Source organism: Pleuronectes platessa, chromosome 4, assembly GCF_947347685.1.
Source record: "Pleuronectes platessa chromosome 4, fPlePla1.1, whole genome shotgun sequence".
Taxonomy (NCBI): domain Eukaryota; kingdom Metazoa; phylum Chordata; class Actinopteri; order Pleuronectiformes; family Pleuronectidae; genus Pleuronectes; species Pleuronectes platessa.
In genome coordinates, this window is record NC_070629.1 from 22,758,171 (window position 1) to 22,783,453 (window position 25,283).

General features: G+C 42.7%; 1 protein-coding gene across 1 annotated transcript in view; it reads right to left on the reverse strand.

The window, feature by feature from the left end:
- Window positions 1-25,283, reverse strand: part of fbxl17 (F-box and leucine-rich repeat protein 17) — a 223,262-nt gene that overhangs the window by 154,924 nt on the left and 43,055 nt on the right. The window lies entirely within an intron of this gene.

A 25,283-nucleotide genomic window follows, 5' to 3' on the forward strand; every position in this document is an offset into this window, starting at 1 on the left:
AGAGGAGGAGGAGGAGGTGGAGGAGGATAACGGACAAAACAGCCAGAAGTGTGCTTGGTCCAAGCTGCGTGGGCGACTTATGATGGATGGGCCGCTCCCCATCATTCACCCAGCCGTCGAGTAACAGCTCATAATGGATCAGCGATCAATAGGAAAGCATTTCCACCAGCTTCCACTGTAGTCATCAATAGGGGTATTGATAGCTTCCCCGCCTCCCTCACCACACTCTGCACTGCAACAATATGTGGGAGATTGTTTGTCCTCTCTGTGGGTTTGCTCAGTGCTTCCTCAAACTTTTCATCAATCAAAAAAGGCCAAATAAGACAAGAAGAGGAGACAGAGAGACGGATCTCTACACTGTGACTAACCGAGGAAACAAAAAACAAACTTTAAAGAACATGAAAGAACCAAAAAATCTGATTTTCAATTGTTCTTTGAGAAACTCCCAAAAGGCCCATTGCATGTCAACATTGTGATGGATACACACACAAACGCTTCCTTGTTTGATGTTTTTTTAAAGTATGTCAAAGTGCACTCTGAATCTGACATGTTTTGAAAGGTAAATGCCAATTATGTCTGAATTTAAAGTGAAACTCTGAGTCGAGCAAATTATAGAAGAAACACTTGACTGGAGCTTGAGAAGGTGGGAGCTTTTTCCGACATATTTTTTTTACCAAAGACATTTGAAGTAAGTACAATTTCTGTAGATGAGCATTAAAAATAATTCAAACTCAGTATCTTGAATTTCTTATTAAATATGTATTAGTTCTGTCGGTGGTTTTACCACAGCTGTCAGGAAATGTCATTGACTGTTCCTGAGGTTAATAAAGAGTTAGCCAAAAGGGAAAGAAGGCTGGTAAAAGCTTAGCAATTTCCTTATTGCAAACCCAAAATGGTGATTCTGGACAGTCTGCTAATTCTTAGTCATAATCCAAGGAGGTTTCGAAATAGTACATCAATCAGCGCCCCTCCTCAGGCAGTGTCCTTACTCCAGGATTGACAAGATAATTAATTGGCCAGTTAAACTGCAGAGAGTGGTGACTTGCCAATTGAGCTGCAGAATTGAGTTTGTGCAACAACAGAAACGTTGCACAGACACAGATACGAGGTGAGAGCAGCAAGTTACATCCTTAAAACTATAAGGATTAATCTTGTTCTATTTAGTTTTTCAAACTTCTGCATTTGAGTTAGGATCTGTAAAATGCTTAGAGCAGTGGCAGACTTAAAACATTTTTTTTATATATTAGACAGCTGGCCAGCTGCTACCTCATTAATCATAGTTCAATACTGGCTTTACGAAACCAGGTAAATCTACCCCCATCATTTATTAAAGAACACAAGATTGAATGTTTGAATCTGTCTAAACCCAAGAACAGATGGGATGAAGGTGGAGGCTTGCAACCAGGAACTGAAGGCACAAACTTGAAGAAAAGTTTACAGATTAAAAAAAATATATCCTGCAAGAACCGACTTAAATATACAACTTGTTTCTAAACTCAAACTAATTAATGAAACTAAAGCCCCTTTAAATCAGTGATCCTGCTTTATTGCCACTAAGACAGCCCCTCGTTATGACATATACAAACTATAAAATACAACCATTTTGCAAACATACACACAGATATGGACACAGTTTTTACCTACTAACCATAAATCAGCCAGGCTTTTATACAGGACAGCCAGGTGTGCTTTGAACCCCCTCAGTAACAAGGGCTGGTTATTACAGGAAACACACTGTATTTTCAAGACTAGCTTTATGACTGATATAATAATCCAGAGGTCATCAGTGCATCCCTATTTCGGCTTGGACTGTTTTGAGCTACAGAATTAGGTTTGAAATATAAGTATGTTTTTGTTGCAAAGAAGTTGATCTCACTGTTAGTCGATGTCACCCTGTGACCACACAGTCAGGGACACAGAGCCACACTCCCCACCTCGCTTCTATTCATTCACAGCCTGGTGTGTGTCCATGGATCTGTGTAGAGCCCTACCTCCTAACACTGATTAAACGACTACTTGCAAGTCTTGCTATTTACCGATCACTATGCTTGTCCAGAAACCCTTCATTCCCTTAATGTCTTCCTTCATACACACCCGTAGTCTTAATCACACCTCTGTCACTCTGAGGTTGCCTCTCCCTCGTCTGTTTTCAGGTCTACCTTTAAGGTTACTCAGTTGAGGCAGAGGAAGATGGACGACCCAGAGAGACAGCGAAGGAAAAGTGAGGTCAAAAAAAGAAGGAGGCAGGCATCCATTTATCTTTCATCAAGTCACATGCACTAAGGCTTATCTGGGTAAAAAAGGCTCCTTCAACTTTGGTCCACCCTGAATATTTCAACAACTATTGGATGGATTGCATAGAATTTTTCCATTTGTATCCATGTTCTCCAGAGGATGAATCTCAGTTGATTTGGTGAACAATAGTAGATTTGTATGGACCTAAATAGATGGATTCAGTCCCTCCAGGATGACTCCATGCTTTGTGCGATGTATCAACTTTTCAGTCAATTCTTTGAATTCCCAAAAGGTTTCAGCGATCATATATCAAACGAGGACAGAGACAAAAGGTAAACAAGTAAAAATTGTAATGTATGTGTTCAATAATTTAGTGTGCCCCAGGAAGGATGTTATGAAAATTTAAATAGCCCTAGAGAGGAAAAATGTTCCCCACCTGGGGTGAAACACATAGTTTTGCAGAGCGATCAATAACATGCACCTTCAAATTCTACGCCTCAGGTGTGGACCCACCACACCACCCATCACCCCTCGCTGCAGTCAGAAAATATTAACTGAAGGTGAGTCAGCGCTCCCTCTCTGAGACACTGATGCATATGAAGGCTGATCTGCAGGGCCAGGTTGAGATAAGGTGGAGGGGAGAGCAGAGTTGTCTTTCTGCGTTCAAAAATTGGAGAAGAGGAAAAAAAACAGGATCCAGAATGAGCAGTCAGTCCATCCTGAGCAGCTGGCAGGTGAAATGAACTGACCAGAGCTCTCCCAACATGGCCACTGCCAAGAAACCATCAAGGAAAACATTTTCAGGTTGACTACCAGCAATATCAAAAGCACTACACACTGCCGGGATCTTTAAATCACAATCATCTGCGAGAAAGGCGAGCGAATCACAGCAGAGGCCACCTCCAGACCGTCTTTCATATACCGGTGTTTGTGCAGCACAGAGTGTGTGGGTGCAGCTGTGTGTGTGTGTGGGCACACGTGTGTGAAAGCAGAAGAGACAAAAACAGAGAGAGCAGCTTACACATCTACAGTAACTCTCAGCAGGTGAGAAGGGAGAGAGAGGAGAACAAAGTAAAATCCCAGCAGAGCAGAACAGGCCAGGAGGGCATGTACCATATCAGATTAAGCCTGTGTACGTGCGTGTGTGTGTGTCTGTGTGAGAGTAAGACCATATGGGTCTGTAGCAAAGATTTGTCTCCAACCCGCAAACACAAAAACCCGTCCCAAAATTCTTCCCCCCTCTTCCCCCTCAACCTTTCATGGACTTTGATTTAAAAACATGAAAAGAGCCATGGCAGAGCTTTGGAGAAGAAGTGGCCGGCCAAGAGAAGCCTTAAAGCCTTTTAGAAGGGATCTGGTTTAATGGCCTGTGGGTGAAGGAGGTAAGGAAAGCAGAAGAAAACAAAAAAACGTGGGCTGGAATGGCGAAAATGCTGCAGTCGTAAAGATAGTGTTTGTCTATGTGTGTGTCAGTGTGCACGCACGTGTGTGTGTGTGTTTAAAAGAGTTGGAGGTAATTGTTGAGAGTGCTGTCGAAGCGAAAAGGGGAAGCTCTATATGTGAGTGTGTGGTTTTTGTCTGGCGGTCTGTTCTTACAAAACGCTGGGGCAGCACCCAGGGGCCACTTCTCATCCAATAAGGGCATTTAAGCTTGTCAATATCGTCTATCATACGACTTGTTTGACTCCCATCAAACACGAAGGCAAAAGAGATGGAAACAGAGAAAGACCAGAGGGGATTGCATTTCACCTCGCACTCTGTAGCTTTCTCACTCCCTTGCATCCAGGATCTACATTCCTCCATCATTTAAAAATTGGCAGATTGTCATAGAGAAAAACATCACGGTCAGAATGCTCCAAAATATGTCACAATTTCCATTGTGCATATTTCTCAAACACACACACACACGTACGAGCCAGGTTAAGGAGTGTGTGGAGGGCAAGTTTGAAATTCTGATAATGATCAACAATCACACAGCCGCACAAAAACTGATTCAGCCCACACATGCACGTTATGAAAAAATACACTCAGCTGCCTGAAGAAAAAGCAAAAGGTGGCAGAAGTTTAAACTTCTCATCAGCAGCTGGAGGCCGACCTCTGCTCCAGCTGCGCCTGGAAGACGACCAGCCAGAAACCTCAGAATCAGAGCAGAGAAATAGATCCACAGTTATGCTGTAACCGCACAATTGTCACTCAAACAAGTCTTGGCAGCATCGTAGGGAAATTGCTGTAAAATTGGATCAACAGCATTTTGAAGCTTTGCTTATACAGATATTGGAGAATTGAACAATGAGATAAAGCTACATGCTAACCGTTAGCATAGCCTTCTATCAACCTGAGGGTACATTTCGTATACATGCACCCAACTGACTATGGCTCATATTTTTACTATGTAATCTTAGTTATGTGGATAAATAATAATGTCTCTTATGTATTAGTTTGCAAAAATATTGATATGGTTTAAACCACAGACTGTAACAGACATAGTCACAAACTAAACAAAAGGGAAGCCTCACAAAAGTGAAGCCAAAGCATCTCGGTTGACCCCTGGCCCATAAACCCCATCTGAAAAGTCAAGTTGAACATTTTCAGGTAAGTTTCTTTTTAGTACATTTTTGATGCTATGTAAACAGGGTCTATCATCATGATCAACATCTGAGACTGACCCACGATTGGTTGAGCCCATTTATTGAGCGCTTTATAACGATCCACGAAGAAGGCAGCGATCGTTTTTTGGGATATTTTTGCTCCATTTCTGAAAGTAGGTGGAGGTCGATTGAACTGCTCGTACTTTATCAGCCACAGCCTTCAGAGCCTATCAAACCAGCAGGGCCCCTCAAAGCAGATATAAGGCCTGATGAAGCTTCTGAATATCGGGGTATTGGAGTAAACAAGGGTCCAAAACTTTAAAAGTCGGTATTATACCAGAATAAAGCAAACATCTATACACTTCTACTTCACAGTTACAAAGACCCCTTTACTCAGCAGAATGACTCAATAAAAGGCCATCGGATATCATGATGAAAGCTCTCTGTTACTGAATCCGCTGTATTTTAATTTTAGAGATTTCCAATATTACCCATAAACAAGGACGCCAACTGCTTGCCTGCGAGGTGGAAATTGAGGTGGGACAATTTTCATCAAAGTTCTGTACTTTCCGAGGTAATCATTTTCTCCATGAACACTCTCTTAGGGGCGATACTGCAGTGGGTTCATCACAGCCTCAGAGTAAACTCACAATCACACAAACTTAGTTGCAAACACATAAAAGCATGCACACTCATAAACTCATGCACACACACACACACAGACCGAACATTGTCTCCTTTTAAAGAGCTCAGATGGGCTGTATTGATGCGGAGGACTGGTGATCTGGCAAAATTCTAAATGAATTCTTATTATCCTCTGTAATATCCAATGCCTGGAGACAAAAGCAACACGGAAAGTCGTAAAGTTTTACTACAGCAAGGGAGAGTCTCTTTACTGTGCTGTCTCTGTGCTGATGAGCAGGCACTGTGTGATAAGTGCAGGGCGGCTCGCTTGGAGCAGTGCATGTGTATTGATCTGCAACTGAGGCTTCAGCAAAGCTGGGGCACAATCAGGCCTGCAGAGAAACAAAGATATTAACAGGCTTTTTTCATTCTGACATGAAAACATTCACACAAGGCATTCAGACAGACACATGGTAGCACACAGCCAGACCAAATACACAGCTGAGTCTAGACAGATGTAAAGGTCCTGGTCTCCCGTGATATTTTCCTTGGCTAAACAGAGGGACTCGTCATATTTATGAGATGTGATGAGACAGTAACACGGGATGGATCACAGTGAGAGACAGGGGGGGGGGGAGGAAGACGAGGAAAAGAAGAGGATGAAGGGGAATGGGAGATTTGCAATCTTTTTATGTTAACATAATGTTGCCTCCAGTCTTCAGAGTATTGCTTTGGCAAGCTTGACTGCTTCTTTCATGCCTCTAAATCTTGTCTAAATATGAATGTGACAGACAGGCAGAGAGAAAGATGGAGAGGCGGTGTGACAGGCCAAACAAGCCGTGTGCTTACGAGTGTGTGTGTGTGTGTGTGTGTGTGTGTGTGTGTGTGAGTGTGAGTGTGTATGTGTTCAGAGCGGGTACATGAATATGAGGGCAATCTGATCTTATTAGGGGGCCTGACGGGATGAGGGGCCGCGATGAGAGCTCTGAATCACCACCGACTAATCAATCAGGCTAATTAACCAAGCTTTATGAACACTGGGCCGAGCCCGAGAAAGAATCCGCCGACACACAGATTAATAATGATTACTGAGTACACTGCAACACATTCTATTAACGATCCATCTTCATGCCATCCAGCGGCTTTGCATAAGAAGTCACTTCACAGCCGATCGCAGGAAATCCACTGAAGCTTAATAGAGGTTCTTGTGTCTCCATCAAGTCGTCAGAGAAAATGAAATACTGTTCTCAAGAAGTCATTCTTATTTAATGAAGTTCTGAAAGGAACTCAGTGCCGAGATTTTATAAAATCCACTATATCTATATATCTTTATGACTAAAGAGTACAATCTTATATGTGCAAATGGGGCACATGATAACACCCTTCAGTTAGTGATGGTTTAATTCAGAAGCCATTTTTTTTTCTGGTCGAGGTGAAGACAGGACAGGCTGCTCTTGGATGCTCACACACACTCGGCTTGTGCTTGTGCTACTTCCCACAATGCCATGCTGTGGGCACTTGGCATGTGCCATTCTCTGACCGTCTTTCTTGCCTTTCATAACATTTGACCTACTCATTTGAGCTGGTGAAAGGGCAGCCTGGTCAGAGGCAAGCGAGTCAAACAAAGGAAGCAGAAAGCCACAATCTCACACTTTAACTAAACATATACTGGGGGCAGGAGGAGGCGAGTCAAGTAAGTGGGATTTAGTAAGAAAAAAATAATAGAAAAAGAGGTGGTTTTGTACAAAGAGAAATTGTTTTCAAGCAGGGACTTTCCTCAACAGAAAGTCCTTGAACGCTTTAAAGCAAAGACACCTAAAATGTTTATGGTATCAGGAATTAGATAAAAACCGGCAGAAATCCATGTTTTTCTATTTCTGACATAGTGATAAATTGTTAATGGAAAAAACCCCACTAATCAGAGCCCTGATTCTAATTTTCTTTAATAGATGACCAAAACGAGAAATGTAAATATAAAAACGTTATTGCTTTTTTTCTTGTCTGATTAAAATCTCCACCTGGGGACACTGATAAAGTCCAAACAGGGTTTAAAGTACAAACCATTTGTCTCTTACTCTTCAAGTCACCTGATCAACAATGATTTCATACTCAGTCTATTGTTATGTCATGAGACGAACCTGCCAAGTAGTTGGTGGTTTCCGCTTCTCATATGTGAGGAATTGTGGCTTTTCCCTGTTTTCATACAGCGGTAAATGTAATAATACTCTTGGGATTAAATAAGGTATTTCACTATTTAAGGTCATTTTATAGACACATTCAATCAAAATGTTAATAAGGACATTGACGGGTTATAAAATACATAGTTGTTACTTGCTGCTCTTCTTTAAATGTGAACTAGGCCAAAATAATGACTTCTAGTCTCCCTGATAGGAGTGTGGTCTTCCACCTTCACCGACGACCACCTCGCCAGCGGCTTTTCAGATCTCTCCACTGTACACTGAGACAAAAATGGCCATAAAATGGTCTGAAAGCACACTGTATATTTTTCAAAAATCGAAGCTGGCTCTGAAAGATGACAATGTTTGAAAAATGAAACTCCCACGATCAATACGTCCACTTTTCTCCAGCTGTGGCCATCTCAGAACCACTTGGAAAAAAGAAATCCATGAAAAACTCGCCCCGTGCTTTTCACATAACTCACAAAAAAAAAGTAAATGGTAGCTATTTGGCAGCAATAATTCCGTAGCCTGAACAAAGAAAGCGTTTTATGCAATGTTATCGGAAAACGATTAATGTGCTATCTGTAATATGCACAGCGCACACCTCTCTCTCTTCCCTCGCATGCACTTGTCAAGCCATCTTGTCTTGCTCTATCGATGTCAGCAGCCTTGGTGATGCCAGGGAGAACTGGAATCTGCATGGGTCATCTCCAAAGTGATTGATCAGCTCACTCGTCTGCACGCTGCACGCCTCACTTGAAATTACCTGTCATTCATTCAGTGGCTTAAGCCTTAAGAGTTTCACACACTGTCTCTGCTCATGAAGTGGTCGTGTGCGTAGGTAATTGTACATGTGTGTGTTTGTGCGGGTGGGAGCGATGAGCGTTGCCTTCTGGAGAGCCCTTCATCGCAGTTTCCAAAAGATGAAGAAGAGGATTTGTCCGTAGCCCCTTCCCCCCCCCTCCCCCTCCCCAAGGATCAATAGTGCTTTGTTGCGTGTCAGATGGAAATCAAAAGCCCTTCAGGCGGAAGCTAAAAGACATACTTTACTCCTATAAATGCACAGTCATTACACCACATTGTCAAAACCCTCTACCCATTCTGCTGAGGCTTCAAATCCCAGCGTGTTCTTTTCCAAAGCGATATATCAATAGCTCTTTGCCGCGTGTCGGGCGGAAATCAGAAGCTACTGTTGAGGAAGCTGAGAGACACATCATTTTACTTCTTCAAATGCAAAGTGGTGTCTGTCATTACAGCGCATTGTCAAAGCCCTCGAACACCTCTCTCTCTCTGGAGCTTTCAAATCTCAGTCTGTTCTTTTCCCAAGCGTGTATTCTCTAAAGGGCTCATCCTCAATGTCAACGTGCCATATTAGCTTCATGGCTCCATGCTACATAGTGAAAGGCCCTGGGCTGGTGAGTGATGACAACGCGCTCCACTGTCGCTGCTGTGTTGGTACATGTTACAATGAAACAGAAAGTCAGCTTTGTATAGTAGAGTGAAACTTCAGCCTTTCAAAGAAGCACACACAGGCGGGACTCAATACACCATTTCATAAGAAAAACATACAACTCGCTATTCTCTCCACCCTCTTTCAGGGGAGGCCAGAGAAAATGCATTATTGGAAATTCTACTTCTAAACCCATTCACTCTGCCGCGCAAAGCCATCAATTTTCTAACTCGCCCTTCAGCTTGTGTTGTACAGACTCACACAGAAGCACTTGCTTACACAAAAACTATTAAGAGCTGGGCTGACTTTTGAAGATGCGGGATTTGTGTTTTTGCACATTACAGAGAAAATGTCAAGAACGTCAGCCACTGGAGGCATCCTGGGGCTCAGCGTCTTGTCCAAGGACACTTAAATATCGAACCACGACCTTTTGATAAGTGGACGACCCGCTCTTCCTCCTGAGCCACAGCAGCCAATTCCATGCCAACCAGTGAAGATGAAGTTTGCATCCTTGCCTGCACAGACTTGTATAATATATGTAGTGATGATTTTTGATGGAATTTGATAAAAGGCATTTGGTGTATTTTGTCAGAATTTACATATTCAATCCTGAGTTTTGAAAAAAACTGATTTGTAAGAACCTTTGAGCAGCAATACCTGTTCATCCTTGAGTACAAATTTGTATTCATGTTGTTAATAGTGCATGTCAATGCTTTATCATGAAAAAGAACGTCCTCCCAGCTTATACCACATGCTGTAATTTGTTTAGAGATGTAAAGGTGTTTTTCCACAGCAGCAGGACCCATATGGGACCTGGTTTAGTGTCTCACTGGTGGTCTGTCTCTTTAAAAAGAAGTGGAAGGACCAGTGAGAGACTTGATCTCCACAGCTCTGAACCTCTTAACCCTTTTCCGTTCCCCTGGTAGCTGAGCGGGACAATCTATCAGGGTGGACTTGAAATTGACTTCTCAGGTCACTTTTCAGGACCACTCTGAGCTTTACTTAGTTTTATGTCTCATGCTAATGATGAAAAATGGGGCTAAAGAGGCCAATTTGACCACAGACCCGGATCAGAATGACAGGCCGCTCCTGTGACGCGACCATCGATGCCTGCCGTTACAGCTGTGGCTCATATTGGATTGTGCTGTTCAGCAGTCTATGGAGGGAGCTGCCGCCTCTTCCTCTTATCGACAGTATGAGATATGGAACGGGAGCTGGCAGCGGCTGAGAGAATCACAGGCCCGGCAACAAACAACTTCAACGCTCTCTTTCTCTCTCAGGGAAAAACAGTGGTTTTCAGAACCTTTGGAGTTTGTTGGAGATGACATTGATCTTGTTGGTGGATCTTTGATGTTAATCCTTGCTAAATAAGCTATTCAGCAAATACTGTGAGGCCCTAAGTGTGTGAATGCGAGAGAGTTTGTGATGTGAAAAATGCAACTATGCAGATAATAGGGAAAAAAGACCCTCCCACGTTGCATTTTTAATCTCATCTTAATCTTTAATCTCAGCACGGCCTTGCTGCGTCCCACGTCTGTCTCATCAGGACATAATTAGCCAAAGAAACTCCGGGTGCTGAAGGGTTTCTCACGCTGGCGATCAATCGTATGAAAGTATCTTGTAAATGACCATAAGCAATTTTTTTTCTTATCAATTATCATCACAGTTTTTGATCATGCGTTACTGATATATATATACATATATATATATATCTGTGAACCGCAAATCTTATATATAAAAAAAATCTTCAGACTAAGAAACTGCTTTCTTAACTTCCACTTATTTACCTTAATTTATTTCAATACCGTTGTTCTCGGTATCGAGCTACCACATCACTTTGCCTATAAACAGTGCTGTTCCAACTTCGGAAATTTAAAGTTTGAAACTTTACTCACTCTATCCAATTAAAAGAAGTAAGGTTTCTCAAGCAGAAGTTTGCTGTTTAAAGGGGTTTTCTTGAATCACATAATCAGATTGAGAAAGGCTATATAAATGTCCCATTGACGTAATACTGGCTACAGCATAAAGCAGAGCATAACGTGCTTATTTAATATGTTGGTCATTTGTGCCGTGAGAAGAGGCCAGAAAACATTTAATTGAAAATATGTGTAGGAGGGGACATATTGATTCCAGACATCAGTCTCTCTCTCTCACTCTATTAGAAACGGTTTCAAACGGCCGCTTTTGTCCGAACACAGTCCAACACACTGTTCAGATCACTTCTCTGATCTTCTTGTTGTTTTATGTTTTTCCAGTGAGCTATCGGCTCATCATCTCTCTCTTAATTTTTACCATGAACAAAACTCATCCTCATCTGCAGTGTTCACATCCCAGTTTGCTTTGAAAAGGAAACCGGCTGCGTGAGGATCTGGACTAAACTGGCTTATTGTCACACAATCCGAGAGCCGTGCCCCCCCAATGTGATCATGAATGTTGGACACAGGTGCAACCGGCTCTGTGGAGCCTCTCGGTCACAATGGACAGCCTCCAGATTAACAGGATGATTAAAGAGAGAGGTCAGGCACAGCCGGACAGCTGCAGCAGCGGCAGGAGGAAAATTGAAAGAGACCAAAAGGAAAAAAAAGAAAAAAAACGTCTTCTTGGACTCACACACATCAAACCAGTGAGTCCTAAACATTCCTAAACACCAACTTTAGCTTTGAATCATTAGTTCACGTCATGAGCTTCCTTCATTCATTTTACAGACATTTAATTATTAGTTCATTTTAATAAAGCCAACGTAAAAACTGTAATCTTTCTTAGTCAAACCCATCTGCCAACGATTTGTTATGAAGACGGTCATTACGGCTGATTTTGTTTTGGTCTTCTGTCGGAAGGGACGGACTCATTATGTCAGGCTTGTAGGCACCGTGACCTGATTCGAACCGCAGCACTACATCCACAGTGAGAGTCCCTACTTCATTCCCTCCACCTTGTCAATGTCATGGTAGGGAAGAAAGACCCAGGGCTGGCCTGAGGGTAGTGGCCTGCTCTGCCCTCATGGCCACCGGGCATGCCGCCTCAGCCTGCTCAGTCTTAATGATTAGAGCTCGGGAAGCGGTGTGGAGACAGTTGACATCCTAAATACTCGGCAGGTGCACCCCACATCCGCACACACAAGAGCATCCTGGCAGTTCTGTTATGCAGATAATGGCCGGGTAGGTGACAGGGCCCCGGGCAGGGGAATTAGAAAGCTGTTACATGTTATCGGCCTGTGCAGAGCTCGTTCACAAGGCATTACTCCCAGTGATGGTATGAGCAGTGACAGGGACAGATATCTGCTGTCAGAGAGACGGAGGTATGATTCAAATGATTCAAATATAAAGAGCCAGGGAGGACAGAGAGGCTTTTTTCCATACATTTTATAAGCGAGGCAGCTTCTAACTACCTGTCCTCCAAAGAGGCACAATGTAAAGAAATCCTGTCTACAACCTGGATTCTCTTTACATCTGTTTAAGGACTAACTCACCAAAAAATCAACTACTCTTACACACAGTGACGTGCAGCCACAAAAACGTTTGCACACATTGACTCCTGAGACTGCTGCACTGCGAGTCAGTTTGCTTTTGTATGTTTTTCTGCACTGTTTGTCTCCACTTTTCACAACTTGTAAAGACTCGTTCCTGCCAACGTGCAGCTCTCTCTGCTTTCTCCCTCCTGCCCCTGCTATAAAACACTGCAGGAAACCCTGAAATTATCGACTAGATGGAAATGGATTTCTGGTGTGTTGGCTTGGAAGAGTTACAGAGCCACAGATTCAGAACACAAGTGGGGGAAGGAAAAAGCAAGGGGAATAGAAACAACACATTTCAATACAAAACAAAAAGGTAGGGACATGGTAAGTAGACTGTATGGATACGTTTCTAGTCTTATTTATCACTTACAGCACATTAATCAAAAGTCACATGCACACATTCACAAACCCACCCAGCCCAAAAGAAAATTAACCAATCCTGACCCATACCCAACAGGCATTCCTTTCTTTATGTCCAAACCTGACGTTTTATCCAAGACTCTTTTCCCAGATTAAAGGCAAGTAGATAGACCAGCCGACGTGACCCGATTTTTTAATTCTTGTCTGAACCCAGCCCTTCAGGCTCCGGTCGGCATCATTCAGACTTTGCCAGCTAAGCAGTCAGGGGGGAAATTTGGGTTCAGCATTTTGCCCAAGGACACTTCAGTTCGCAGACCGGAAGCGCCGGACATCGAACCTCCGACCCATTGGTTAGTGGCCGACCCAGCTACATCCCTGCTCCGATGTATGTGGACCTGCTGAATGCTCCAAAGCCAAGTGCTTTATTTTCTCCGACATAATAAGCTGCAGACAGGTCGACCATTATCTTTACCATTACTGCTCAACTGGACAATTAATGTCCAGGAGTTTAACAAGGACCTGACCCATTAACATGGCTAATAGCTATATAGGTCCACTGTGTGTTTGTGCATGTATGTGTGAGACTGACTGACACTGACCGACACAGAGACAGAGAGAGTCAGTGGTAAGCTCATTAGCTAGGCAGTATCACAGATGGCTAAGGGGTCACTGTTAAACCTTTATTCACTTTCAGATTACCCACGTCAATGCTAATTGTACAGGAGCTAGGTCATACGCAGCATGGCTTGCATAATAAATTAGCTTATAACAAGGCCTGGGGTATCAGCAACCTGTGCATTGCCAGTACAAAAAGAAAAAACTGGGAAACCTGACATTTCGTGTTGTTTTCTGATTTATATTGCACAGTCATCGGGTCCACAGGGTTTCTGCAAAGGTTGTTAGAGAACCATTGTTCCCCTGGGTCCTATGGGGTGCAGTGTGAGAGAGTGACGGAGGGGAAAGCACAAGAGTCTGAAATGAAAACAGAAAAAAGAAAGAAAATGGAGAAAGAAAAGCAATGAGAGGGACAGTGCAGGAGGGGGTCGTCGTCTAGACAGTAGCACATGACATAAGAAAGAGGCCCTTCGCTGCACCTCAACAGGGACAAGCTCTTCAGATACTTCACTGCGTAGAGAGAGCTTAACCCCACGTATGAGAGAATCCGCTGGCTCGCGTGTGCAGATTTCCCAGAGACAAAACATATCGAGAACAGATTATAAATCCATCTCACCCACATGTATGAGCCACCACCAACACACACACACCCACACCCACTCCAACCCAAAGTGAGTCACTCCACCAAATGTATTGGCATGTGAGTGAGTGAGTGAGTGAGCTGAGAAAAAGCAACGGCTGAAACAAAACAGTGCTCTCACATGTTGTCAGGAGCCCAGTGCAGAAATACCAGTGTGGCTCCCCGGGGCTTTGTTGTGAATTTAAGAAATGAAAAGCAAGACATCTCCAGCAGGGACAGTTTCTGTCCGGAACGCGCGCACACACACACACACACACACACACACACACACACACACACACACACACACACACACACACACACACACACACACACACACACACACACACACACACACACACACACACACACACACACACACACACACACACACACACACACACACACACACACACACACACACACACACACAGAGAGAACTGAAGGAATGAACCCACAAACGAAAATGAGAATGTGAGAAGAAGCAGAAAACAGTGTTGACACAAGCGTCCACTGATGTTCTTAAGGCCATTTAAAGAATATGAAGCCATTTTCAAACATGGACTTTGTTTCAGTATCACATCTGAAGAACGCAGCAGGAGATGGTCCTGGTCAGATGCATCAAAACATCAGGAAAGTATCTGGAACGTTCAGGCCAGAGTCGGCGCCCGGGTAAAGCGTCATGTGTTTTTGTTTACGGCACATCAACACCGGCCAATATTCAAATCTCGTTATAACCAAGTTGGCATCTTCGTAAATTTCCATCAGGGAAAAATTTCAGGAAAAGATCTGGAGTTCAGTGCATGTCTGAAGGCACAAGTCACTTAAATTAAACTAAGTATTCAACGAGACCGATGCAGAAAATTTCTCTTTTTCACAAGTTTTTGTTTGTGATCCATTCACTGTTGCTAGGCGTCCGTACAGATGTGGCACTGCTAATTCCGACCACATTTGATATTTCAGAGAGGCAAAGATCTGTCCTCTGTGTGATCGAAACCATCCCACGCAGACAAGTCCTCAGAGCAGCATGTTCACGATCTCCTCTTAAAAATGTGCATATGGACAAAACATGGGCTGAAACAGCTTTATCATCTTTTCATATGGTCCGAGTCTGGAGGACCGGGGCTGAAGAAATACAGGAAAGACTGATGACTGGTGTCTGACGTCATCCTGAAGCTATGAATATAAACCACTGTTGTTATCCACTTAACTTACTCATCTTCAACTTTGACTTAGGAATAATAGTTCAATATTTCTTTTAGCTACTTCTTCTACACAGTCAGAAGCAGCGTATCCGCGGTATCATGTTGAGAGAACAGCAGCATCGCTCCCATCAGCAGTTACACGCCCCGTGCTCGTCTCTCGGTGTGAGAGCACATGTGGGAGATGAGCAGGAGGGCGAAAATAAAGAGCTACACCCCTACACCAACCTGCCTCCCAGGTTGCCCCTGCAAGGTCCCGCTAATGACAAAAGAAAGCAGAGGGGAGGATAAAAGAGTGGCACATTTACAGGCAACGTTATAGGGATGCATAAAAATCTGATATTATGGGACGGCCTGCTGCAGAGTCAGCTCAGCGGGGGTTGACACGGAGATGTGCTATCTTAGGCAATCTCTGCGATGCGGCGGGAGGAAGAGAGGCACGGCGAGTCCTCGGTGCATTAGCAGGGTGCTCAGAGACGCACAGTATCAGACGCACACATAAATACAGTATCACATAAACAAACACGCACACGCACACGATGGGGAGCCCGTGGCCATCAGCACTAGATCATAACATCTGCAATATTTTGATTTTAGGAGCAACTGTGTAATTTCTGTGCAAAACCTTTTGCTAAATAACCATACTTGTCTTCATAGATCAAAAGCAATAGAAAAGATAATACACTAAAATATTAAACAGTGTGGGCCCCAGTGTGTTTGCTGTCTTAAGTATAATGTATGGATGCTAATGTAAACGTATTCATGTATATTTTATAAAGTTTGATATACTTATGTGATGGTAGTTTAGAAAATATAAAAGATGAATATATAAAGCTATATAAAATACACAATCATGTTGATGCCACAAGCACACATTAGACTTACAACACATTATGAAACATAGTTTTAAACAATAACAAAATACATAATGTAATGTATCTCTTGTGTTAATAATGAGTCATTGGACCCCCCAAGCTCACTTTATGACTTCGACCTTGCTCTAATGCTCCCTTTTCATGTTTTCTGACATGTTGTAGGCTAAATGATGACAGAAGAAAATGTTGAGAGATCAGTGGGAAAAATAATCATGCTGAATCAAAAGACAGACCTGTGAGGAGTCAAGCTGTGCGACTCGGTTCTCTGACCATCGACTGATGCAGCCACTTCCAGGCAAAACAGAGGAGAGCAGTTTGGGGCGGTTCAAAAAGACAGGGAAGCGTTCAAGGCCATAAAGGAAGACAAGACGAGTAAGAGGGCACAGATAGAAAGCTGTAAATGTATTATTAACAAGCATTCCCTGCTGTTCGTGGTATCATGATATGCGTGAACACACACACACACTCACACACACACACACACACAAACCAAAGAGACGTCATTTGGGGCCCAGCAGGCTTGGAATATAAGCAGGTTATGATTAATGCAGTGAGGTTAAGACTTTGATACCACCCAACATTCTCTGGCCTGTTTTGCTGTGAAGATCTGCAAACCACAGCAGCAGAATCACACAGAAAACATCCATCAATACATTATCTACACCACTTAGTCTTTGAGGGCCACAGGGGGGCTAGAGCCGATCCCAGCTGGCTGACAGAGGCGCACCCTGGACAGGTGGACAGTCCATCACAGAGACAACACGACCACACAAGCTCAAATTCACACCTACGGACAAATCCGAGTCCCCAATTAACTTATGCTGCATGTCTTCGGACTCTGTGAGGAGGCTGCGGTACACGGTGAAAACCCACGCAGGTGAGAGGAGAACATTCTAACCCCAATCAGAAAGACCACGATCGACAAGAAAATTCAAACCCTGAACCAAGGCCGCAGCGCGAACCACTGCACCACTGCACCACAGTGCCACCCACACAAAGACAAAGCCCAGGCTGGTCGTTTGCCTGAGTCTAAGGCTTAGTCCCACACAGGCTGAAACAGAGTTGTGAAGACATCAAACAGTCTCCCACATGTGGACTTCTTCTCCCCCGTCTCCCACATCGACTGTTTTACAGAGGCAATCCTTTTTGTGAGCCAAAGAGCAGGGGCATGCTGGGTAGTGCCCTCAGGGAAAGACAGACATCTAGGAATTGAGAAAATGAATCGGAGCACCCAGTGATGAGCTGTTAGACAGCCGGGGTCAGCTTCCTCCTCCAGTGGCCACTGATTCACAATCCCATACCTGTCCACCACCATTAAGGCCGTCACTGACGAGCAACATCCAGAGGCAGGGCGCTGTACATGGGTAACTCCGACAGCTGCTGCACTCGCTGGCAGGTTCAACTTCAGATAAGCGTTTTCCTCTATGTTAACAAATAGCTCTCATCGATTTGTTTTTGTCAAACTATCCATCAACTGCTAAGACACATTGAAAACTTCGCAGGCGCTGCTGATACAAACAGCTATTTACGCTCACACCTCCCCTAATAAAGTGTGCGTGTCCTTGAACTGTGCGAGGACGTCAGAGTACACAGAGAAACCCCCACGCAGACACAGGGAGAACATTCAAACAACAGACAGCCCAGCCAAACCAGTTTGAAAAGATTCAAACTGTGAACCTTCCAACATTGATATGAAGTTTAAAAAAACAATTGCCCTAATGCATGTAAGCTGATAAATACATGACTCCGTTAAAGGATTTATTTTTGATAAGGATCCATTATATTTTATGATAAAAGATGTACAGTTGTTCGAGCAGGACATTTCACTAACTTGCCAATTTGTTCTGGAACTATGTTTATCAGCTCAATTTCCCTGTTTATGATGCCATTATTGATACAAATCTATCTATTTATTGAATTTTGGTCAAATATTATGTTTATACGTGTGTCTAGAACCTCTACAGTAAAGTCAAAATAAAGGAATTTCAGTTAAAGTTGATACAAATTACTTTTTAAATGTATTCTATTTCCATCTTCATCATAGTGCCAAGGAGTGAGTTATTAAGTCTTATTAATTATGTGTTTTAAAGTTAATTACATTGTTAACATTAGTTACATGACAAGCAGAACAGCAGAACCCCTGTTAAAGTCAGTGATGTCTTGTTCTCTATCCTGATGATAGAAATATTCATGTCAAAATCCTTTAAAAGGTGTTAAAACATATATTTATAAATATTGGTGTAAATTTAATTGGCATTTCTGCATTATCCAGTTAAATTGACATAATTAGATGTGAATTAAGCTTAAACTAATTATGTCAGAAACAATAAAGACTATATTAACTGAAGGAACATTGTGTATTTGCCAACAATAGAGCAGAGAGCGACTGCACAGATGAGAAAACAGACTTTAGAATTGGCATATAAAACGTTCAATTGGAGAAAAAATGGTTCTGTGGTGGTTTTTCACCTCAAGGGGAACATGGACAGCAGAATCCTGCAAGACACCGATATTGGTGTTTACGTTCAGGCTGCCAGTAATGTGTCCAGTGAGACGCATACGTACGCCAGTGTCCTGACGAGTGTTGTTGCAATAAACCTCCACAGGGATTAAAATCTTTGACCCAAAACACGAAACACTGCCGACGCTAATTCCTTCCGATCACTAATGAGAAAAGATGAGGAGTCGTCAAAGCGTATCAGTGGTCCATTGTCTGTAGGTGCTTTGGGGATACTGCTGGGAGAAATTGAATAAAATGTAAATTAACGTTGAAAAACCTGTACGTACAGTAAGTTATAAAAAAAAAAATTGACCTGAAGGCTACTACCGTACAAACCACCTGCTGTTTGTATTTTTCCTTTCATTTACATTAAATCTCCACTGTCTTGCTTAAAAATAAACTAAAAACAGATGCTTTATTTGTCCTACAACCTTAATTTCACACCCAGTTTGCTCCTTATTAAGGGCCCTTGTGGGGCTCCTAACCTCCTAATGACCATGGTAGAAGGAGAGACAGTGACACGGCCTCGGTCCCTCACCAGGTGTTGAGCTGATCAGAGAGAAAAAAATAACAAAATAAGAGGACAAGGAGGGAAATGAGAGGAGGGAGTGAAGTATGGAGAAAAATATGAATTATCAATGTGCCGTGAGCAAATGGAAAAAATTATTATTTCATGGTGATTGTTGGATGTCTGATTCTGAATTGTAATAATCAATTATTAATATCCTCAATCGGATTAATATTTGATGAATGAAACAGAGCTCGCTGGTTGAGGTGATTTGAGAGCGGGAATATGGAGGAAGGTCACAGGTCAGCAACAGGGATACAGCATCAAAATGCATAAGGAAAACCCATTAGAAGAATAGATTATTACATTTTATATGCAATGAATATTCAATTAATAATGAACAGACACTTTCAATCATCATCCAGAGAACAGACTCCCGAACATGAGAATTATTGGGGCAGAAAGACTCCTTGAGTTTAGCCGACCGAGTGAATAACCTTGAAAAGCAACCCCGGCCATATCACTGGGGTTTTTACTGCTAATTACAGACATCGCTGTGAGCAAAGCATAACTCAAAATGCCTCTGTGACACACACACACACACAGACACACACATGTAAAAACGCACACACTTCGCACAGCATGCTCACCTAAAATCTTTCCACATAGCGTTCCCTGATAATGGATGTTCAATTTTCTTTTACAAAAAGGAGCTCCAATGAGAAAGGGAGGATTTTATACAGATTAAAAGCCTTTTAGTGTTACTTCTGCTCGGGTTGCTCCAACAATCACATCTCTGCTGAGCAGATTGCCAGGTAACAGTGTGCAAGGTGGGGGGGGGGGGGGGGGGGGGGATATGTGTCAGGGGAGGGGTGAGGGTTGTGCGGCAGAGGACGCACCAACCAAGTCAATCCCTCACTCATGTTTCCATCCGTCTTTATTGCCAGTAGAGCCAATTGAAGTGCACTATATTGTTATTGAGAACAGAGAGAGAAACAGTCGGGTGAGAGAAGATAAAGAGAGACGTATGAGAGGGAGAGAAAGAAGAGACAATGACAAAACAGAGAGAAACAGGCAAAAAGACAAAGAGTGAGGAGGAGGGGAGAGAGAGAGAGAGAGAGAGAGAGAGAGAGAGAGAGAGAGAGAGAGAGAGAGAGAGAGAGAGAGAGAGAGAGAGAGAGAGAGAAAAAGGACAAAGACTAAGTCAAAGACAAAGAGAATAAAGAAAAGTCACCGGACCAAGACCTGGGAAATATGTGACCATCTGAAGATCAACCCCTGGATAAAAAGTACAAAAGTAACCTGGAGATAAAGATCCCAGTTCAGAGCAGGAGGTGAGAGGAGGACGTCCAAGATCATTCAGAACATTTAAAGAAAGCACACAAACTAAAACCTAATTTTGCAATCAGCACAGTTGCTTTCATTCGACTGAAAACAACAAATTAAATGAATAGGGAGGAAATGTTAATATGTCGTGGGAAATATTAACAAAATCTCAGCTAAATGCAATTCTGTGTCAAAGTAGTAGTGACATGTCGTGTTTACTGAGCTTCTAGACGTGTACAGAGCTCACGCTAATATGAAACATGAATAAATTACTTTCAAACTGTGACTGCATATGATTTGACCGATGCTGGATTCTAAAAGGACGGCCCAGTGTGGCCACACACCAAGAAGGTTCTCAGTTTGAATCCCAGTTCACCCATGTTCTCCCCATGTCTGCGTGAGTTTTCTTCGGCGGTGTTCTGGCTTCCTCTCACAGTCTACAGTGACCGGGCCAGGATGTAGACTCTCACCCAATGTCAGCTGGCATTGGCTGCAGCTCCTCCCCCCCACAACCATTACAGTATAACCGGTATAGATAATAAATGCACGCATTCTCAAATCTTCAAAATATAAATCTATTCACAACTGTGGTATGTGTTTGTGAATGTTAGTTATTTACACCACTTATCAATTATAAACAATCCAATGTGACTCACATTTTCATATGCAGGTATTCACCGTGAAAGCTTTTACAAAGTTCAAAGTGCAAAACTGCTGCAGAGCCTCATTTGACGAGGTGAGCACACGTTGGAGTGATTGTCAAAAGGGCCACACGGCATAGTGAGTGTAGCACCATTTTTAAGTGCTGCCCTGGATTCATTTGTCTTTGGTGTGTTTTAGTTAATCTCTCTCTGGATCTGCAGGAAATATCATCTTACAGGGTCACACAGGTCCACTACTTTTATACCACAATGAAAAGTTTCCTCCTTTTCAAATCCACAGAGGGACATGTTCTACGACCTGACAAGAGAGGAAGTCACCGAACAGCAGCCGGAGAGAGCGAATCCAGGGGACGAGTCACATCCAGCTTTTTTTGGGAGCACTGATTGCACCAGTCTGCACAGGAAAGTAGGACACCGGCATATTGCTGTATTTACAGAGAATATCATGGGTGACTGGCGGCATCTGGCACGTCATCATTATAACCTAATCATGACAATAAACAGCCTATTTATTCCTGTTTAGTGACACATTTTACCTTGAAAATATAGGTGAAATGTAGGAAAACAGTGATGTCCCTCTAGCTACAGGTTACCCAAAAAATAAAATAAAAATATATAGGGATTCCATGAGGGAGTTTGGTCACTCTGGGAAATGGACTTAACTTCCACCTAGTTTAAATTATCCTACATCCCACGGCGCTGGAGCCACGTGTCGTCCACCACGTTTAAAACTGAACACTACGCATTCAACTGAACAGAGGACATTTCTGTCCTACAGTGTATTATTGGGTGTGAGATTGTCTCCTGCGTAGCCAATGAGCAGTATTTCTTTGTCATTTTTAAACTTGGGAGACTCAAAAAAATAGAATACGTGACCAAGAAAAGTTGGGGAAACAAAGAATGAAAGATCAGAGGTGGAAAAGTTGTGAGAGAGAGAGAGAGAAGTTAGGCAGCCAGAAAAAAGAAGAAGCTGAAAGATAAAGAGAAAGACTTGCAAAAGAAACAGAAAGAGGAGCAAAACAAGGAGAAATTACCGTGTAGGAGTAATCAGTGGCTAAAAGCTTCCCCCCGCTGACTCAAAGTGGTTTTGGGAGAAGGCCGAATAGCAGGAATAAAAGGGATGTGAGAAATTAGTGGAGCAACACTGGGACCGTGTGACAGCCGAGGCTGAGAAAGCAGAGCGAAGCTGATGAGGAGAAGAGCGGAAAGAGGGGGAAAGGGAGGGGGGAGAGGAGAGGGGGACGACTGAGTGATTGAAACAGAGTGAGAGGGCAAAAGTGAGGGAGAGAGAAAATGAGCTTCAAGAACTCCAAGGGGGCTTTCTGTCCATTTCTGCATCATTCTGTCCTATTAGTACTGCTCTTCCGGCTGTCCAAACACCACTGAAGCCTAATAAAGCCTGAACTCAGTCACTTACACACACAAGAACAAACACACACAGTGATGGCCTGAAATGGCTGGGAGGGGGGCCTTTCCACAGGGCTTTTAAAAATGACCTCCACACACCGTGGCCTCACTCCACCAAGACCCCGGGGAACTTTAATGGAGACCATTTGGGGGGTTTTCGGTGATTTGGCAAACGGCCTATTTGGCACCGGCTCCTCCATTTTCCGCCCATTTTGAGGGGAGTGGGCAAATAGAAAGGTATTTTTGAAGGTGCGTGTGTGTGTATGTGTGTGTATGGTGGGTGGTGGGCTGCAGTCTAGTGTCCAGACAATTTTAGCATAAAGACGGGAGAGTGGTTGAGTGTGTGCTTCTGTGGGACAACGGGTAGCTAAAAAACCACTTTATAGACCACATGTATGAAAAAGAGGCTATTGCAAGTGTTAAATCCAGTTGAAGCACCAGAAACGATCGAGCATTATGACTAAAAATACCAGAAAGAAAAAAAGAACAAACTAATAGAAGGCAAGATATGGGCATAAAACTAAATATACAAGAAACAATGACTATTCCTTTGCTCTAAATGTTCTCAGAAGCCCTACATAAACCTTTTGATTGCTGTATTAAATATTGAGACAACTTGGTGTATACGTGTCCACAGGTGACATTAAAATTTAACGTGGCAACTGAGCACAGCCCTTTCTCTCACTCGTAAAACTTTCTTCATAACGTTAAGAACTTTAATGTGGGTGCAGGTGAACAGACTCCGGTGGAGGAGGAAGGGATGATGAAAGTTTGAAGGAGAAGGAAGAGCGAGGTGATGCAGACGGCAGAAAATGGTGCTCATGGTACTACACTCACATTTAGACTTTTCCCATTATTTAAAGAAAGAGGGAGAATGGCGGAGTAGCAGGAGTTATGTGTCAAAATCTTTTAAAAAGACAGAAAAGGTGATCGGAGATATCTTTCCCTGTGCAGCCTGCCTGAAACTATGAGCCTCTGCTGTACTTTTAATCTGAAAATAAGGAAGAACAAAGACAAATACTCGGAGAGATGGTCACGATTTCAGTCCCTAGAAGAGCAAAGAAAGATGCCTCGATGGATTTGGATGTTGTTTTTTTCCCCAACATCAACCAAATTATAGGCATGAAAAGGACGAGAAATGGAGCCGAGATTAAAAATGTGAGACCAGACGACGTGCAACTCCCTTTATTCCCCCATGCAAAACTCCTTCCCCAAATCAATTACTCTCCGGCGGATGGAGAAGAGCGGGAACAACTATGAAAGTGGAGGAGGAGAGGACTGAAAATGGCCGCAGCTCTCAGAATCACATTAGACGAGCAGCTGAATTTTTCGCTGTTTCACTCTCATATTTTTTCTGTCCGACCAAAGGCCAAGACTTAAAATAAAAAATAAAGAGAGCAACCATTGTATTTTAACAAAGACAGAAGTGATTGTTATTGCGTTATAACCTTAAAACCTAAACAACAAAGACACACATTACCTCCTTTGTAAAAGCCAAGATCTGTGTTTTCTTTTGTTTTCGAGAATAATTGTGATTTAGGACTAATCAAAATAAAAACAAAAATGTGAGGCAAAGGGTGAACTCAATACAGCAGGTACGGTATTGCCTATTATTGAAAAAAAATATATTAATTAAGAGTATGAGTTTTAGAGTCTTATTGAAACACTGGAAACAACAAACTATGGTTAATGCTATGGTCTATATGTCTTTATATGATCAAAATCAAGATATGTAGCATCAGCACAAAATATCTCCTAAAACATATTTATTTAATTTTATTTAACAGACTTTAAGTGTTTTATATTTAAAGAAAAAGTGGTTATTCTCACTGTTTATCTACATATTGTCCTGTAAATTCATGTGCATTAGTGTTGACGAGTATTGATCCATCAATCCATTTGTTTTGTGTCCATTTGATTCCAACAGTGAGAAGGTATGAATTAACCTCTGGTTGATGATGCTCTCACATTTCATTCGAGCTCCAAAGATCAAAATGGATTTTAGTTTCATGAACAGAGTGACTCGTATTTAGTTTTATTGTCAAACCAGGTTAGAGGTGCCTTACTGATTCTGCACAGTGCTCTGAAGTGGGAATAAGGTAAAGCTAATATTATGATGATAAACGTCTTATTAAGAAAGCAAAGCTTCACAGAGTCTCCATGAAAAATCGCGGTCGACTTCTGTGCAACGGCCCCGAAAGGAATCTTTGCAGAAGAAACCGCAGAGACCACACAAGTCCCACGATAACACGTCATCACAAAAGGTCGAGGAGATGATCTCGGAAATGATGTATAACTATAAATACACAAACCCCAAAGTCGTAGCACAGGCAGCGAAAAATACAGTGGATGCCGCCGAGACCGTGAGAGGTATAATTGAGCCTTAAGGGTGCGTAACGTCTGGGTTAAATATACTGAAAATAGGATTTTTTTTTGAATTGGGACACTCAGTGGGGTGTGGACATTCAAGAAAGTGCATAAAGACCACAAGTGTGGGTAATAGAACACAGCTTGTTTCATAAAATGAGTTGAGGCCACCTAAAACATAAAGGAAGCGGCAAAACTTCACAGGTCACCCCCACATGCGCCTGACAGAAACACACAAGGCTGAAATGTGG